We start from the raw sequence: 12,376 nt of genomic DNA, 5'->3' as shown, positions 1-12,376 counted from the left end.
GCTCAGAGTGAGATAACTCTGCCCTTTGGGTAATCAGGTGAAACAACCAGCCATTTCAGTGAAGGAAAGCAGTGAAGCCAATGACTTAGTGGACTGACCAAAAAAACAAAATGAGAGGAGTAGATTTCAGATGTATTGATATGTCATTTGTTTCTGTTCCAAGGTGGAAAAAAGGAATCAGTCAGGAACATTCGGTTGAGAATGAGGGTCTGAATGCAAATGTAGCTGAACACAAGGGGATAGCCAACGAGAAAGACATAAATATTTAAAAAGATGATGTAAAAGCCACAGACAGATACGCAAGTGAAAGATGACTTTGATGTTGGTAGAGAATGCCGACTCATTTGGTTGAATCCTTAATAATGAGACCACATCAGAAACACTTTGCACCTTGCTCAGGGATGAACTCATATGTTCAGATTGTGGAGGACATTGAGTGTGAGTCAGCTGCATCATCTTTGCGTTTAAACCAGAGTTACTTAATTGAGGTAGGTGATGATGGTAGAGTTCCAGGTTGACACTTTTTAAAGCACATTATGGTGAATATTTAAATTACATGATGTGCAAACTTTTCTCTCCCTTACCAGTAAAGTTGCTTCCTTTGAGATGATAAAAAAAAAATTTTTTTTTAAATAAATAAATAACATGATGTGTTTCTCCTGGTGGAGCTCCATTTTCCACTAGTATAAGGACAAGAGTCTGACTTCAGTAGATTGCAGTTTCTCAATATAGCCAAGATCTGTGGAGCAAATTTTAACATTTGCTTGATTAATATTTACTGAGAGTTCTCTTCATACTCCTAATTATTCAGGACATCCTCTGACTTGGTGACTGTTCTCTTTCATCTTGAAAACACATAAATCAGTCCAACCACATGAACAGCTGGCCCTTGACTGGAATCAGAGACTGAAGACTAGTTCCAGGGCTGCCCTTCACCTCTCCCTGATCCTGGGGAAGTCACTTCATTTGTTCACGTAACAAATATTTTAAGCACTTGCATCAGGCACTGCTTTTCGCACTAGGCATGAGTTCTGCTTTCACGGAATTGAAAACTGAGTGAAGACAGACAATGAAACGCGTAGTTACAGTCAAGTGCATTAAGTGCTGTTTTAGGGGACGTGCAGGAGCCCCTGGCAGTGCAGAGAAGTAGCCCTAAGAGGTTAGATAAAGTTTTCTCATGCTTTAAGCTGAGACTTCAAAGATTAAATGAATGTTTGAGGAGAGAGTGTTTTGCAAAAAGGAATTGTATCTTATTAGCCAGGGAAACAGGAGAGCTGCTAGCAGGACGCTCGTTCAGAGAATTCCAGTTTGCTGGGAACACAGAGTGTGAGGAAGGATGCTGGGGGTTTGGGGAGATTGCAGGCAGGGTTAAGAGAAATGTGGTGGGAAACAAGCCCGGAGAGGAAGGTAAGATCTTTGGTTTCTTCAAACACAAAATAGGAACTATAGTATCCACGTCACACACATATTCTGAGAATCAACGGAGAAAATGTATGCACAACTGTTTTGTAATCGATCAAGCATCGTGCAAAAACAAAATACCTATTCCTAGCATGCTGGCAGTAGACTTTGGTTTACTTTTCCAGGAGTATCCTGCTTTTGTACAGATCTATGCTCTGGTAGTCTTTTTGAATAAAGTTACAAACTGCCAATGAGGTACTATATTTGTGAATTTGTTTTCTATCTCCTTATGCATTTTCATAGAGGTCTTTATTAATTAATTTTGGCAACGTTGGGCACACAAGGCCAAGCAGCTTAAGAGACAGTTCCCAGAACCTTCCAATCATATCATATGGTCAGTCATCTCAAATAGAGGTGGACTTAAAACATTCCAGAGCAACTGTGCTCTGCTCTAATCACCTTACATTCTAGATCCCCTCAGTGGAGACTTGAATCAGGCTTCAAAAAAAATTTTTTTTAAGTCCCAATTTAATTCGCTCTTTCTGGTTTTGTTCCCAAGAAGAATACAGTTTAGTAATGTGTTGCGAGCAACTTTCTTCACAATAGCCAGCCAGTATTTCTCCTCTGCTGGATAAAACCAAACCCTAGTTTTTTCACACCCAGCATGTGACTCAAGTCACTGGGCAAGCTGATGATTATTTTCATATTTTCTTTCTCTGATAAGAAAGACTCAGAACAGGTGAATGTTCAGAGCCTGTAGAAATGTTTCACTCTGACTTCAAATGAATTTTGTGTTTTCTAAAGAAAGATGTGTGTAGTGGGTGGATGACTTCTCAGACTCTCAGTACCTGGTTTTCAAGCTGTCAAGCTTCCTGAGTAGAGAACGTGAGTGAAGTCTGAAGCCCGAGAAAGGATGCAAAGAGGCGATCGACTTTTAGACCGTTACTCACAATTCCCATATTTCTCTTAATAATTCAGAAAGGGGGGCTTCCCTGGTGGCGCAGGGGTTAAGAATCTGCCTGCCAATGCAGGGGACACGGGTTCGAGCCCTGGTCCGGGAAGATCCCACATGCCTCGGAGCAACTAAGCCCGTGAGGCGCAACTACTGAGCCTGCGCGTCTGGAGCCTGTGCTCCGCAACAAGAGAGGCCGCGATAGTGAGAGGCCTGCGCACCGCGATGAAGAGTGGTCCCCGCTTGCCACAACTAGAGAAAGCCCTCGCATGGAAACGAAGACCCAACACAGCCAAAAATAAAATATAAATAAATTTAAAAAAAAAAATAAGAATTCAGAAAGGGAAGTACCTCCAAAATAAAACATTACGCTCAGGACTGATACTATAGCATTTATGAAGACTTATCTGGACTGTATTTTTTGGTATTGATGGGTTTTATTATTTTTTGGAATCACTCATGTCTCTTTAACTTTGAAGTGTTTCCCTTTTATACCTGGAAGGCTGGGGAGTGCAGTGAAGTGTCTGAGTTTGTGGAGGTTCTGTAGTGAGAAGCAAATTGAGAAGGGCAGTGCAGTACATGGGGTCAGCTACTTTGGGAAGTTAGTGGAGGCAGATGATGTGTTTTCTGCTCTTGAGAAGCCTGGTTAGCTTTGGCTTTTGAGAGCCTCACTCTGGGAATGTGTGTGTGTGTGTGTGTGTGTGTGTGTGTGTGTGTGTGTGTGTGTTTGCGGCACAGGAGGTGAGGTGGTCAACAAAGGGGCCAAGGCAGTGGGATTAAGAAGAGGTTTTGAAACAAGGCCCCACGACCGGAATTGTTAGAACATTAGTTCCCAAATATCCGCTCTCCCCTCTTTGGCAGGATACCTGGGAGGCTCAGATGTCCTTTCCTGGAAGCTAGTGAAATTCTTTCATTATGGTTGTTGAGGCCAGTGTCTGATCAAGTGCTCGTAGCCATAGCTGTTGCTTCCGTAGCTCTGGCTGGTGGCCTGGAGGGCGCCTCCCAGTCGCCAGTGGCCTGGCCTGCTTGGTTGTGCCCTGTCCCTGCTGGGGTTGGCTGGTGTAGCTCTGATGGCTATACCGCCCCCGTGTCACGCCTGGCCCCACGTGGTCCTCACTGCCTCACCGTCCTTTGCAGGGTGGCTGGGAGGGGAGGCCCGCTTCCAACCAAGGGTTACAGATCTTATCCAACGGTGACAGAGGCCTGGCTCTCAGTTACTTGCAGTGCCCCCTAGCGTTACTACACTTCATTTGATGGTCTCCTCTACGCGCCTCTCGAAGTTCAGGTTCCCACAGATGAGGGTGGGAATCGCCGAGGACTGTCAGACATAGCAAGTAAAAATAGAAGATGCCCAACTAAATATGAATTTCAGATAACCAAATAAAGAACGTTTTAGCATGAGTATGTCCCAAATGTTGCATAGAACATACTTACACTAGAATATTCTTCATCAATTACCGAACATTCAAATTTAACTGGGTATTCTACATTTTACCCGATAACCCTATAAGTATTAAATCTTAAGAATGATCTTCCCACCTCCAGGCCCCTTATCACACTTACGATGTAACTGGCTAAATGGCGTAACAGATTACACATGAAAAAGAAAGAAATTGCCCCTTTTCTTAGGCATATTAGCCGCCATAAATGGGTACATTTATAAGGGAATTACTCTGAGCAATGCAGGGGTGGGCCAGGGCTGAATTAATATACTTATAAAGGATACATTTTCCTTAAGGCTTGACATCCAAAAGCTAACTCTGTACTCCTACAGCCTGAATTTCCAGAAGCATGGACCTTGAGTTTGGCCTACAAATAAAGCTTTAGATTCTAACCACTTTTTATTCAGATCAAATGGTGATAGAAAATAATCATTTGGACATCTAAATTTTTAAAAGTCAAAATATTTGTGTGTTGATTGGGTCAGTCAAGTTCATCTTATGGGAAATACAGCATAAGCCATCATTTCCCATTTTCCCTTTCTGATATAAAAATATCATTTATTTCAGGGGAAGGAGACAATAAATCTATGTGGTAATACAGATTAGAAAGCATCTTTGCAAAAATCTGTCAGTGAAAACAAACAGCTTCCCGATGGACAAATGGACAAACAAAATGGGATATATACATACAATGGAATATTAGGCTGAAAAGGAAGACGATTCTGACATATGCTGTAACATGAATGAATCTTGAGTATTCGCTTATGCTCAGTGAAATAAGCAAGTCACATTGGAAAATACTGTGTGATTCCACTTATATGAGGTATGTAGAGAGGTCAAGTTCATAGAAACAGAAAGCAGAATGGGGGCTGCCAGGGGTTAGCAGGAGGGAAGTTGTTTAATGAGTATGAAAAAATTCTGGACATCTGTTAGACAACAATGTGATTATACTTAACACTATTGAGCTGCACACTTAAAACATGGTTAAGATAGTCAATTTTATGTTATGCATATTTTACCACAATGAAAACAAACAAACAAACCCAGCTTCTTGATTTTTTCCCCCCTAACACTATCTAAAAGCGTGATTAACCCTGCCACTTAAAAATTATTTGGCCAGCTAAATCCCTTAGATGACTCAATTAAGTTAGAAAAATCAGTCTAAGGGAACTTTCTTCTATTTTTTCCTCCTGGCTTTTACCTTATCCTTTCCTTGATGGTTGGGTTTATCTCGTCTCACTGTCAGCAAATGTGTTACTTTGATAATTTGGATGCAAAGAGGGGAAAAAACATTTCCCTCTTTATGCATCATTTGGAGGTGAAAGGTTGACAAATTAGAGCAATAAGGGAGATGTGTGGATAAGAATTCCTGAAAGCATTGGGGAGAACAGATGTGACTCGGCATCTTAGAAGGGGCCACAAGAAATAAAACTGGCCCGTGTTCCTCGTGTACCTGCTGATTTTGCTTATATTCATTATTCTGGCACTGAAAATCCAGAATATTTAACTTCTAAATAGGGAAAGAAAAGATGGGAAAAATCAGACTCCTAATATAACCACCATTCAGAGCAATGATAAAATGTTAATTTCAATGAATGAATAAGTCATTATTGGAATTTTCATAGATGAATATGCTGTTTTCCTAAAAGCTGTTTTTAACATGGTACTTATGGTCCCCTTGTAGTAAATCGTTCTCCAGATAATTCCCATCTGAAATTTTTCTCCAAAAGATAACTTCAGTCCCCAGAAAAAACTCAATTTTGATGGTTTTTGCAACCAAACACTGGATGATTCCTTGGCCAGTACCATAATTTCAAGATGTGGTTTTGCTTTTGCAAGAGTGCAATGGCATAAAATTAGGCCCTGAGTTACTAAATGGCTGGCAATTGGGGGACTTTTATGTAAAGTATTTGGGGGAGATATGTTCAATATAAAATATTTCAATTCAGGGGCTGAGGTGCTATCGATTAGGCAAAGTAGAGGGGGAAATGGGAACCTGCAATTTTCTCATTCACTCATTCATTCATTCACTCACTGGGCAAATATGAACCAAGTCTTTAAGATGCCAGGCAGTATTTTGACTTTGACTTTGATAGATGATCAATCAAGATACACTTTGAATGGAAACACAGTGAAGGTTTTGTTTCCCCTATAGTTTTTCTTTGGCATGAATTATCTAGATAATTGTCTAAGCTTTTGTATTATCTTTGCCTGTAGAATGAAGCAGACAGCCTGAATCCTCACCCTGGAATTAGACTCCAGAACACTGAGAAGGAAGAGAGCAATGCTACTGGTCCTTAATACCACAGTATCTTCCTCACGAGAGTGTTGGGTCTTCATTTCTGTGCAAGGGCTTTCTCTAGTTGTGGCAAGTGGGGGCCACTCTTCATCGCGGTGCGCGGGCCTCTCAGTGTCGCGGCCTCTCCCGTTGCGGAGCACAAGCTCCAGACGCGCAGGCTCAGTAGTTGTGGCTCATGGGCCTAGTTGCTCCGCGGCATGTGGGATCTTCCCAGACCAGGGCTCGAACCCGTGTCCCCTGCATTGGCAGGCAGATTCTCAACCACTGCGCCACCAGGGAAGCCCTATCACTTACATTTCTATCCCACTGGTTCAAGAGCCCTCTCCCTGTGCTCTCTGAGTGTGCGCTGAACTCGCAGATCCCGGATGTGATCACACCGGATGTGTCAGCAGCCCGTCCGTCCCGTTCCTGTGGACAGAGGAAGCTCTCCACCGTTTAGAATTCAATATTCATTCCCAGCTTTCCTACTTAAAAGTTCCAGTAAACATGTTCATTATCATTCCCATATTTTTCTTTAAACAAATGGCCCTGGGATGCTAGTAAAATTCCAGAAGTCATGGAAGAACTACTGGAATGGGATGAAGGACTAGGATCTGTCCAGTGGGGGAAAAGTTAAACCATCGCATGGCCAATAAACAACAATGACCAAGGGGAAGTCAATTGACCTGCCATGTTGAGGGAATGAAAGAAACAACACACTGTTTTCCAGAAACAGGAAACAATGTTCATAAAGAAAGAAACGTTTCCCGTTTTGTTCCATCAGTAATAAAATCTCATTGCAGGAGCCGTTATCAGTCTGTAACTTTATCCACGTGATGCTTCAGCCTTTGTTCTGTCTCTTTCTTTTCCTCTGCCTGGTCTTTGCCTGGGAAGACTTTATTGTTCCATTGGGAGAGAGGGGGAGAAAGAGATCTGCTTGGTACTATTTAAGCTTTTAAAGAACATTTACTTTATTTTTCTTTTTCTACAGACCACAACCAATTGCTGTTCCTCCCCTTTGAAAGAAACTCCGGCTGTACCTGCTCTTTCATCTCCTGTGTGGAAAAATGTCTATCGTCCGGAATCCCTAGGAGTCTTAATTTTCAAGGATTTTAGTTGTAAGCCGTTCAAGACATGAGCTAAGGTTTCAGGCAAAGGTAACTTTAGTAGTTGACTCTGATTTCTACCCCTACCCCCTGCCCTCCAGGGCTATATGGGTAGATTTCTGTGAGTGGATAAGCTCCTTAGCTACGATGCGAACTTATGTTCCCTGGTATCTGATGAAGTTTGCTGGAGACTGACACTTAAAAAAAAAAAAAAAAGAAAAGAAAAAGAAAAAAAAGAAAGAAAAGACAAGAAAGAGAGAGAGAAAGAGACAAAGAAAGACAAGGAGAAACTGAATCCAGAGGCTTACAAAGGGATTAGAAAAGTATACTCCAGATGGAAAATTTTATGGGAGCTGGAGAAAATGTATAAGTGAAATATCAGTATCATAAAATAACAGGAAATAGTGTAATCTACCTGATGGAGAAAATTGTCACTTTAAAAAAACTATGCTAATTTCCTTCAAAATTGTTCTTGTTTTTGAGCCAATAACGTGCAGCTAAGCTGACCATGGGCCTTTCTTCTGCCAAACTCATATTTGCCAACAGAGCCTCTGTGTATTTACAATTGAAACTTTTCCATTCTATTTTTTTTTCTAATTAAAATAAAGCCACCCAGGGGCAGACAGAAATCATGCAATAAGGAAGGAAAATTGCTAATGATCTGGTTGAATTATGATCCAGAAATTTAAAGGAAAATCAGAGTGAGTGCTAGGGCAACGGACTCAAAGCAAATTTGGGGTCAACCAGAAGAAATGTATGAGGGGGAAATCCTGGGTTTTCCTTTAATAAGTAATAATAATAATGCAATTTGTCTTAAGTATGTGCATGGTGGAAGATAAATCAGCAGATGAATGCCTATGACACTTATTCTGGGGAAATGTGATATGGATGTAATTTTTTCTCCCCTCAAGTCTCTGGGATAGATTACATGACTTAGTAAGCTGTTGCTGAGTGGATGAGGAAAAATGTGTCCTGTTGCTTAGACAGGGTATTATCAGGATTAATTTCCCGTTGTCTATGTGCATTATTTTGATTGGGATAATTATGGTATTTCCAAAGGTAATGGTTTGAACTGGTTTCATGACCCATGATCTACACACACAAACTTCCTGTTCAACAACATGAAAGTTTGGCTAGGTGTACCAAAGAATTAGAAGATGAAGTAGGGCTCAAAGATATAAGTACAAATGTAAGTATGCTTCCAAGTAGAAAGTGATAAATGTAATAGATGGGCACATAAAACTTTATGGGGATTCAAAGGATGGAGGGTGACTTAGGGATGGGATGGAATGGGGCCCAAGAAAGTCTTCTTAGAAGGGTAGTGTTTACACTGCACTCCTAAGGTTTGGTTAGGTTTGAGACATGATCTTGACCCTGAATACGTTCGCATGAATTTTAAATAGAGCTCTGCACCTTTATTCACTCATTCACTCATTTGACAGATGTTGATTGTGTTGCAGGTCTTCTAGGTTTTGGGGATAGAGCGGTGAACCAGTCAAATATCCCCTTTGGAGCGGATATTCTGGCAGGATGGGGGTGGTGAGGGGGGTGGTGGTTGTATTTGAACACTTTATTTTCTTCAAATATTTATTGTCTTTGAACTACTGGTATTTGCTCCAAGTTGAGAAAACATGTCTTTCCAACTAATCAGCTTGTGTCTATTGTAGAAAGGCGTTAAGAAAGACATTGAATAAAGTTTAAGTATGCATAAATAGAACTTCAAACAGAAGTTTGGATTATTGTGCATTTCCAAAGGGAATAATTTGAAAAGTCATTTAGGTTGTGCACAAATTGGCAAGAAGTTGAGGAACAGGGCAGATAACAGTGGTTCAGAGGACCAAGGACAGTGAGATTGTGGTGAAAAGGCACCCAAGACAAGGAAAGGTGGGAAGCCATGTGATGTGATGGGTTACTCCATTGGCCACTGCTTCACTATAAGAAGCAAAGATACATAGTAGGTTATTCAACAAGCGTGTTCACTCACCTCCTGGGGAAGACATTTCTGCTGGGTTTGCAAAGAGAACCATACCTCAGGGAAATCCATGGAGAGGATAACAAAGAGAGAAATTATGTGCTGAGTTTCCTCTGGTCGGTTGTTTCCCATTGGTCAAGGTTCAGCCTCTGGGGAGTTAATTTTCCTGAAGTTCTAGGTTGTCACATCTACCTCCTTGCAGCCTGTCAGGAAGCCAGATCCCATGCTCCATGAAGTGGTATCCCAACCAAATTAGGAAGGGGAGGGGCATTGTGGCACAGCTGGGACACTAAGAAAGAATAAAGAAAGCACTGGAAGAACTCTGAGAAGACCTACAAGTTTTGGGTTCAATACACTAATCAAAAGATATTAACAAAAGTTCATATCCCTACACTTGCCCCTCCTGTTTGGATCTTTTGGCTTTTCCAGTACATGTCACTCTAGACATAATTAGGCCATGCCAGTGAAGCACTGTATCTATATTTTTTACCACTGAATGAACTCTTTATATATGTTTTTGTTTCCCTAATTAGATCTTCATGAGATCCACAGAAATGAAGTCTGATTTATTTCTCCATCTTCAGTCTTCAGTAGAGGTCCTGACATATAGCATTCCTTTAAAGGTACCAGGAAAGAAGTAGACGGAAGAAAAGAAAGAAGCGAGAAGTTAGTTTGAATGACTGAAAATATTCAGTATTTCACTTACCCTACTTTCCATCAAATGTGTAAAAACATCAACCCAGTCAGTAATTACTTGGTACTTTATAAATCAGGGTTTCCAACGGGGCTGGGCAGGCAGTATAGAGGAAAGAGGCACGTGTATTTGGAAAATTCTCCTGGGGATTATGATATGACCTCCCTTTTCTTTACATAGATAAGAACCAGTGGAACTCCCCAACTCACTCCCAAAAGATTTTGACTGACATTCCTGGCAAAGAGAATAGCGTATCCAAAAGCATGCAAGTGGGAAAGTACAGCATTTGGGGAAAACTTCAAATAGCCCTGTTTGTCTAGCTCTTTGTCACTTTTTACTCCTGAACACTTAGTTATGTTCACTAGATTGACTCTGCCAGACAAGACAGAAAAGGTCTTCTGGGTGCATCTAGATTTTTCTATCACCTGAAATTTCTTGATAGTGGTTGGGTGTGCTTCCACTATAAGCCAAATGAAGAAGGTCAGATACAGTCTCTCCCACTCCTCCTTCCTCCACCCCACATAATTTTAGAAAGAAAGCATTCCTAAAAGAAGCTGTTAGTGCCCTAAATTGGAAATGGGAGTAGGAAAACCATAAACGACTTGACAAAAATATAGACTGCACTGATGCTAGAGGTGGGACTGACTTTTACATCACAGTCAATCTGTAGGCTTTCTTCCCTGACCTGGTCAGTGTTTTCAGCTTTCTTGGGGTTAAACATAGCTCAGAAACACGTTGCTACAAAACAGAATGGAAAACACCAGGCCCAGTTTAACTTGATTTCTCTGGATGAGGGTGGGTCCCTGTTACCCTGAAATAGCATGTGAACAGCATGATTTTCTCAAAGTCTTTCTACCATATTAAATTACCAAAATAAATAGCAGTTATATTTTATCTGCAGTATCAGCAAGATCATATAACACACCGTAGGCTGGTATCACTTAACAAGCTGGGCTTAAAAAAAAAAATACAAAAAACCCATAGTGGAATATTGGAAAGAGTCGGGCACTAATGCATACCACAGCATGTCTAGCTTATTACCGTATTATGATGAATTAAAGCTTTAGATCTAATTGATTCAGAATCCCTGTGCTCTGCAATGTGATGCCTGCTCTTATACACCAACTTTGAAGGCTGATTTCTACAGCTGAATGCAGCCAAGACGGCTGCCCTTGTGGAATGATTATACTCCTCTGGGATGACATAAGATGTGTTCTATGCCCTCTTTCTTTAGAACTTGAAAAAGATTGGAAGAAGTACAGGTGTTACTTTACCAGGTGAACCAAAAAAAGAAAGGGGAGGGAACATATTAAATAAAAGATGGCAATGTTTTACGATTTTGATCTTATTACCTGTAGATTTCAAATATAGGCAGCCCTCCATAACTAGAAATTTTGAGCTCGTTATTGGGGGCACATCTAATTCAATGAAAAAGTCTAAAATTTAGTTTAATGAAAAATAGTTTTATTAATTTTAAGGGCATATGTTACTTAAATCAAATGCCAACAAAGTTCTCCCAAATTCTAGCAGGTCTGCTAACTAGACAATTCTTTTAATTTCTGGTAATCTATTATTAACTGTTCATGTTTTAAAAAATGATTTACTTTAAAGTTTAATACCCCCAGTAATCTTGTTTATAATATAATATAAATATATTCGAAGTTAAGTAGATGAAAATCTAAATAAATCTGAGTTTAAGTTTTTGTACTTAAATGAGAAAAAAAAAAAAACAAACCCAAAACCCAAACTGCCACAATTTCTTCACTAGACGATATAAAAAAATGGTCTTTTAAAAGATATTTCTGTTATTATTTACATGGTAGTTGATATTAAATAAGTGGATAGTAATACATTTATTTTAAAGAAATTACTGTGAGCCCATGTTCACAGAAGCAAAGACTCATAGTGTTTGAAGAGACACTCAAAATCATCCACTTAACCCAGTACAGAAAGGCCTTCTTCCTATGACTTCCCGGCAATTGACTACTTATACTCTTAAACTCCTTTAGTGGCAGGATCTTACTATGTGGAACAATCCATCCCCATCTTTGGATAGCTGAGATAGTTAAAAAGTCCTTCCTTAAGATGAGCTCAAGTCTGCCAACCTGAACTTTCCATCTGCCTGCCCTACTTTTTCCTTTTGGAAAAATATAAACTAAACATGATTCCTTTTCTATATGCTTACTGTTCAAATATTTGAAGACAGCTATCACATTCCCCTTGCATTTTTTTCATTTTCCTTTTCATGCAATCTGCTGTCAATCTGCTTCCCCATTTTACTATTATACTATTGAGTTTTGCAGAAACAAATGTAGAACTTTATATTTTTCAAATTTCATTTTGTCAGAGGGAATACAAACAGCTGATAAAATACAAGAAATAATTCAATCTCACATGTAACGCAGAAAAGTTAAAACAATTGAGATACCATCTGTGACCTATACAGGGCAAAGATTAACAAAAAATGAAACCAAGAATTTTGGCCAAGGAGGAAAATAGGGACCCTTATATACCACTGATGGGAAAGTAAA

This window comes from Balaenoptera acutorostrata, chromosome 1 (assembly GCF_949987535.1).
Source record: "Balaenoptera acutorostrata chromosome 1, mBalAcu1.1, whole genome shotgun sequence".
In the NCBI taxonomy this organism is placed as follows: Eukaryota; Metazoa; Chordata; class Mammalia; order Artiodactyla; family Balaenopteridae; genus Balaenoptera; species Balaenoptera acutorostrata.
Note: the sequence above shows the minus strand (reverse complement) of the source record.